The following is a 7,842-nucleotide window of genomic DNA, read 5'->3' on the forward strand; positions in this document are numbered from 1 at the left end:
TAGACGGAGCAGGGACCACATTGGTATCTGGCATCTAGAGCTAGGTGTAGTACATAGACAATGCCACCCACCAAGAAGTGTATAATACAATTTTAGTGAATGGAGTACTGACAGGTGGCCGCAGCAACATCAGAACGAGGAGGCGGTGGGCCCTGAGACGGGGCAGGGACCGCACTGGTAACTGGCATCTGGAGCTGGGTGTAGTGCATCGTCAATGCCACCCGGAAGTGTACAATTTTAGTGAATGGAGTACTGAAAGGCAGCAGCAGGAGGAGGAGGCGGTGGGCCCTGAGTCGGAGCGTGGACCGCATTGGTAACTGGCATCTAGAGCTGGGTGTAGTGCATCGTCATTTACACCTAGAAGTGTACAATTTTAATGAACAGAGTACAGACAGTTGGCAGCGGCAGCAGGAGGAGGAGGAGGAGGCGGTGGGCTCTGAGATGGAGCGGCGACCACATTGGTAACTAACATCTAGAGCTGGGTGTAGTACATTGACAATGCTATCCACTCAGAAGTGTGTAATACAATTTTAGTTAATGGAGTACTGACAGGCGTCAGCAGCAACATCAGGAAGAGGAGACGGTGGACCCTAAGTCGGAGCGGGGACCGCATTGGTAACTGGCATCTAGAGCTGGATGTAGTCCATCGTCAATGCCACCCAGAAGTGTGTAATACAAATATCTGAAATTTGTGAAGGGTCAGACCAAAATGTTTTGTGCGCCAGCACTGTTGCTGTGGTCTGTGGTGCCGGAAGCGGTAGGAAGGTGGACGATATTGCTAGTTTGCATCATGAAGTGGATGACATGAATCCCAACCCTCAATCTTACACTACTTAGCTAAAAAATTAGGCATAGGCAAGGGTACCTATCAGTGTGGCAGTACTGGGGGTTTTCATCTACAGTTTGTCTGCCTCCTGGAAGTAGCATAAATGTAAAGTATATTGCTAGCTGGCACAATGGCAAGCATGACATTGTCGATGAATGCCACCCCTGGACGCTGCGATAACTAGTGGAACATTTCAACCGAGGCAGGCTCAGCTGACGGGGTGTTGGTGAAAAGCAGCCACAGACTCCGCACAGGAGCAGTGTTGGTTCACAGAGGCATCTTGGTTGGCAAGTGAGTACTTGTGTCCGTCAATCAGTGACATCTGCTTTCATTTTCAAAAAGGTGAGGAAAATTTACATTTTCTGTCGTAATCGGCCAGGGGCACTGAAGGTTCTTTCGGACAGAAAACTGGATGCCGGGCAAGAAAGAAGATTGATTGCATACTGTGCCAACTGCAGGCAGATTTTAAGCCTGTTGACCCAAAAATTAATGGCGTCACTACTGTCAGGATAGTTATCCTCCTCATAACTGCTGTCGTCAACACCACCAGCCAGAAAAAAGCTAATGTAATCATGCACCATGCGCTTCATTAGTTCTCGATGGTTATGTCCCTGCACTTTATTTGTTTGAGGTGGCCGCATCAGGTTTCACCAGGAATCCAGAAAATCACCTCTGCCTTGGCCTAGACTTTTGGATGTGTGCGTCCTGCTGCCACTGCTGCTGCTACAGGAGGATACAGTGGAGGCAGTGTCCGCCTGTGTGGAATGTGGTGCCCAGAACTCCTCACACAGCTGGTCGCATACTATTCTGCTCAGGCAGGTCACCTTTTTATTCTCTTGCGCCGAGTTGGGTAGAAACTGACATTGTGTCTTCGTAGCGGTGATCCAGAAGGGTGGCCAGCCAGTAATCATCCCAGTTTTTGATGCTGCAAATGCACGGGTCCCTCCGTAGGCATTGCAACATGTGGACACACACAGTTGAAAGAGGGGATTCCTGGGCTCATCCTCCTCCTGTCCCTCAGTAGGCACCAAAACATTTTCCTCCTCATCACCCACCTTCTCCTCTTCAAGCTGCAGCAGTTCCTGTTGCTCCATCGCCCACAGAATGCCTGGGGCGTGACACCACAAATGCGGGTTGGACGGGTCCTGTCCAGCAGTCCCAACATGGTCTCCCTCATCATCATCATAATCATCTACCTCCTCCTTCTCCTCTTGAAATTCCTGATGCTGGCCTTCTTGCTCCTCCTGATGCTGGCTATGCGCTATGGAGTGTAATGTCACCCTCATCCTCCTACGCCATTTCTTCCCCTTCCTCTGTTGTCGCGACGGAGGCAGTAGGGGATCAGCGTACATGGCTGCAGATGGAGCGAGCCTGTCTCAATAAGTCCTTCAGTCCTGGGTACGTTACAGAGGATCTTCTGCACCATCAGGTTTAATATGTGCGCAAAGCAGGGAACATGTGTGATGCAGCCCATGCGCAGCGCGGCCACAAGGTTGGCCCTTTTGTAGCACACTACGTTGACTGTTGTGAGCTGGGAGGGCATCAGCCAAGCCTCAACCTCTGTGCAAAATGGACAAGAGTCCTCTGGCGGTATGGCTTTTCTCCCCCAAGGACACTGGTTTCAGCACTGCCTGGCAACGAGTGTGCTTGTGACATCTTTCTTGTCACTCCATCTCAGGGCCATCATCTTTCCTTTCTGCCAGGCAACAATTTCTCCTGTCTTCAGCTTCCCTTTTGCAAACATTGATGGCAGACTGCGCCGGTTAGCCCTAACGGTTTCATAGGCATCTGTTCTGTGTTGCAGAAGGAACTCATTAAGCTCAGGAGAGGTGTAGAAATTGTCAGTTGTGACACAATAGCCCTGACCTAGCAATGGGTCAATGAGGGATAGCACTGAAGATGTTGCCAATCCATAATGGCTGTATCTGGGGTTGAACTGTGTCCCTTTTCCAGTGTACAGTACCGTATTCCAAATGTAGCCAGATGAGGATTCGCACAGCATATAGGTCTTCACGCCAAATCATGCCCTCTTTGACGCAATGTACTGCACCCAGCCGAGCCTCTCCTTTGTAAGCCATTAGACTTTCGTCAATGCTGACATCTCTTTCTGGCACATAGGTTTGCTGGAAATTTTGTACAATCATATGAGACACTTCCAAATTTTTCTTCAGTTTTGGTGCACGATGGGTAGTTTCATCAAATTCTTCATTGTTTGCAAAGTGCAGGTACCTCATGATGAGGGAAAAGCGGTATTCTGGCATTACTGTGCAAAAGACCAGTACCACTTCTGCATGGGTTTGCCCACAACTCCCTGCAGGATCACCAAGCCCAAAACAGCCAAATGTCATCCTTGGTCACAGGTTCCCACTTTCTGCTTCTTGCAAACTTCAGGTGTGGAGCACCTTGTTGTTGTCCAGTGTACCTGCATAAAACAAAATAAAAAAGGTATTTTAGGATATGTTCTTTTATAGTGTGGTGAAGGTTGCAAGGAATATGTTAGCAAACACAGAGCAACATATATGTTTGCACAAAAAAAAAAAATAGCAAAAAATTTTCATAAAATTAGCAAACACAGAGCAGCATACATGTTGGCATAAATAAAATTAAAAAGTTAGCAAACACAGAGCAGCATGCATGTTTGCATAAAAATAAAAAATGGCAAACACAGAGCAGCAAACATGTTTATATAAAAAACCCAATAACATAGTAATCTGCTTTTAAATTTCCCACTCCCATAATCCATCACTCCACTGCATCATCCGGAAGATGTCACATCTTGCTGGGTGATGTGATGAAGATGTCTCGTCCTGCCTCACCCCCTGGATCCACCAACGGCTGCTCGCATCACCTGAAGGATGTGAGCGTCACATCCTCCGGGTGATGCAAGCAGCTATAGTAAATTCGGGGGATGATGCCAGCGGGAAATCGAGGCCGGCATCACCCCCAGAATTTACTATTGCTGCTCGAATCAGCAGTTAGATGTGATGCACCATGCAGCAGTCCTGCATGGTGCATCGTGTCTAACTGCGGATGCGAGCAGCGGCGTGGCCAGGACCCTGGGCATCATTTAAAAGCAGATTACGGTAATCTGCTTTTAAATTTCCCGCCCTGCCACGCGCCCTGATGTACAGACGCCCCGCAGGGGCTTTTAAAAATCCCCTGAATGTGACTCAGAGTTACCCTTTTTGCAAGTGGTTTCCATGAGTCAAACTTGGGATTAACCCGGGGGGGGGGGGGGGGTTAACAAACAGCGTTCTTTGGTAAATAGCAAGAGTTATCAAACACTGAAAAATTCATATTTTAGATATAGTAGGACAGAATTTTTCTTGTTTGGTAAATAGCACGAGGTATCAAAGACTGAAATATCTATTTTTTATTTAGGACAGAATTTTTTTTTTTTTTACCAAATACTCTGGTAAAATGCAAGAGGTATCAAACACTGAAACATTTGTATTTTTTTATAGTAGAACAGAAATTTTTCTGTATTAAACTTTCTTTGGAAAATAGCAAGAGGTATCAAGGACTGAAATACCTGTATTTCTTTATATAGTAGCACAGCAATTTTTTTTTACCAAACGGTCTTCTTTGGAAAATAGCAAGAGGTATGAAACACTGAAAAATCTGTATTTTTTATATAGTAGGACAGAAATTTTTCAGTACCAAACGGTCTTCTTTGGTAAATAGCAAGAGGTATCAAGGACTGAAATATATCTATTTTTTATATAGTGGGACAGAAATTTATTGTATTGTATATTTTTCATAGTAGGACAGATTTGTTTTTACCAATTGCTCTGGTATTAAACTTTCTTTGGAAAATAGCAAGAGGTATCAAACACTGAAATATCTGTATTTTTTATATAGTAGGACAGAAATTATTTTTTACCAAACGCTCTACTTTGGTAAATAGCAAGGGGTATCAAACACTGAAATATTTGTATTTTTTTATAGTAGGACAGAAATTTTTTTTTTTACTAAATGGTCTTGTTTGGTAAATAGCAAAAGGTATCAAGGACTGAAATATCTGTATTTTTATATAGGACAGATTTTTTTTTTGTACCAAACGGTCTTGTTTTGTAAACAGCAAGGTTTATCACGAGGTATCACTGAAATATCTGTTTTTATTTCTATAGTGGAACAGAATTTTTTTCTGAAATATCTATTTTTTTTATTAGTAGGACAGATTTTTTTTTTTTTTTTACCAAACGCTCTGGTAAATAGCAAGAGGTATCAAACACTGAAATATCTATTTTTTTCATAGTAGGACGGAATTTTTTTTTGTACCAGTCTTCTTTGGTAAATAGCAAGAAGTATCAAGGACTGAAATATATGTATTTTTTATACAGTAGGACAGAAATTTATTTTTTACCAAACACTCTTCTTTGGTAAATAGCAAGAGGTATCAAACACTGAAATATCTGTATTTTTTATATAGTAGGACAGAAAATTTTCTGTAGCAAACTGGCTTTTTTGTAAATAGCATGAGGTATCAGACTGAACGATCTGTATTTTTCTAAGAGTAGGACAGAAATTTTTATGTAGGAAACTGGCTTCTTTGGTACATAGGAACAGGTTGCATCAAAAACTGCTATATCTGTATATATACAGATATAAAGAAGGCTCCTAACCTGTCCTTGTCACAATCCATGTCTCTCCCTGCTTCTCTCCCTCATACAGAACACAAGATGGAGTGACTAACCCCTCTCCCATTCCCTGTATACATGCCTGTGCTCAGATCTCTTCTTTTTCGCTCCTAATCGCGCCATTCACGCCGGGAAATAGTGGGTGTTTCCTCCACGCTGTTTTTTCCCTCGTTCACTCGGCAAGAACATGTCCTGATGGCGAAATCACAAGGCCGTCCTCCCTTAAATGTTCAGTAAGTGAGAAAGGTCTGATTCGCCACGAGATCGAACTTACAAATCTCGCTCGCTGATCCCTATTGATGAGTTGTGTTGATTTGTGTTTCCTAAATCTGCAAATAATGCAGTTTTAAATGAACATTCTAGGCAGAAATGTGAGAATCATAATAGTCATGTCAAGTGTGCAAAATGTAAAGTGTATGTAGAGGCAAACTTTTTTTTGTATCTTTTGGATAGAGAGGAGAAGGGATAGACGCTTGTCAGATTTTTTTGCAGTCTGTATTCCCAGTTGGAAGATTCCCCTCCCTGTATTTGTCCTGGTAATCACTTCCATTGTGGACCTGATAAAGGGGAAATTTTCCAATAGGGACAAATTGCTCCAAGTTTTGACTTTGCATATATTTCAGGTGCAGAGCTTTCCCAAGTTGTGGTAATTCACTTTTTCTGCACCCACCAACTCTGAAAGATTACTTTTTGGGCAGATGGACACTTTAAATCTTTTACCCATATTTCTTTAGCTTTTGCATGTGTTTTTGTCTTCTGTGTTCCAGCTATGTTAAGAATGTGGGTCGACCTCACCCATGACTTAAGGTGCGTACACACTTCCAATTTTTATCGTTCCAATCGAACGACGAACGATCGATTGGGCAAAAAATCGTTCGTAAAAAAGTAACCAATGACGCCGACGAACGAGGAAAGTCGCTGGAAACGAACGACCGGACCGACGGATCGGATTGGGCGACGATCGTTGAACATCGTTCGTGTGTACGGTCGTTCGTTGATCGTCCATGTTCAGAGCATGCGTGATGAACGAACGTCCGTTCACTTTCCTGTCGTGCACATAGTTCCTCTATCGTTCAAACGATCGTATCTATTGTGTGTACAATATCTACGAACGATCGTGTCGTTAACTCTATGTGCAGGATCGGTGCTATACGATCGTTCATATATATCGTGCATGAATGTTCGTCGTTCGTTTTCCAACGATAATAATTGGAAGTGTGTATGTAGCTTTAGTTTAATCCAATAAATTTTTTCCTATGAATGAGGATAAAAATGTCCACGTATAACTGAGCTTCATGTCTGCCTCCAGATGTTTACACTTAGCTATCTTTTATTATTACCAGCCAGCCTGCGTTTACCCTGATTAGCAATATTACTAACTGGAGGACAGAATTAGATATGTAGAGGCGGAAGTTCTGCATGCCTAGACCATTGTTACCCTCATTGTAGGTAGACAGAACGACATTTCTGGCATAGGTGGGTCTGAAGCCATAACTTCTGGGCTGGGGTTATAGGCAGGATCAGTCTCATACCATAGGTTTATAACCATGTGTGTTCCCAAAGGCAAGGTTGAGTCTTTTTAATATCATACTCAGGTAAAGAAGATTAGATTAATAGAAAAAATATTATCAAGTTGTGCAAATATTTAATACATTGTTTCTAATTATAACTTGTAATCATATATGTACATGATGGCAACCATATTTGCTCATAGTACAATGTTCTTGTTCTCCATCGTGGCAACACCTTGTCACTATTTTGTGTTTGTGTGGAGCATGCAGTTTGTGGAGACCTTTCAGAGTGGAGCTTTCCTGCTGTCTGCTCCATGGAGGTGCCTGCCCAAGGAATTTTGGGCTGTAAGAGGATAGTTACTTTGACCTTATAGGAGTCTAAATGATTTATTTAAAAAATAATTAAATCCTAAATAATTGAATATATCATTGTTAGAATTTTTATTTGCAAACTAATTTGTTTTTGATATGTATGTATTGATTGAGTTTTATTATATGAAAATTAATCTCTCAATACCCACTATCCCGTGAAGAAGGAGAAAACCTATCTGCAAAACGCGTCATGTACACAATACAATGGCTTTGCAAATTCTTGAATTTTCAGAGAAACACTTTTGTTGTTATTTGTGTAACATTTTAATTGGGTGAATAATAATTGTTGGTTTATTAAAACACTCTTATGTACCATATTTGTCACAAAAATCCCTTTTGTACCTCACCTTTGGAAGGGGGGTTAATTCCCTTTTCTTTTTTAATAGTTACATTTTAATTAGAGTATTTTTAAAAGAATTTTGGTTTCCTTTTTTAATCATTTGGAAGTTTGCTTTGCAATATGCAAAGGCTCCACTCCTTTAGTCAGTGGCAT

Source organism: Pyxicephalus adspersus, chromosome Z (assembly GCF_032062135.1).
Source record: "Pyxicephalus adspersus chromosome Z, UCB_Pads_2.0, whole genome shotgun sequence".
In the NCBI taxonomy this organism is placed as follows: domain Eukaryota; kingdom Metazoa; phylum Chordata; class Amphibia; order Anura; family Pyxicephalidae; genus Pyxicephalus; species Pyxicephalus adspersus.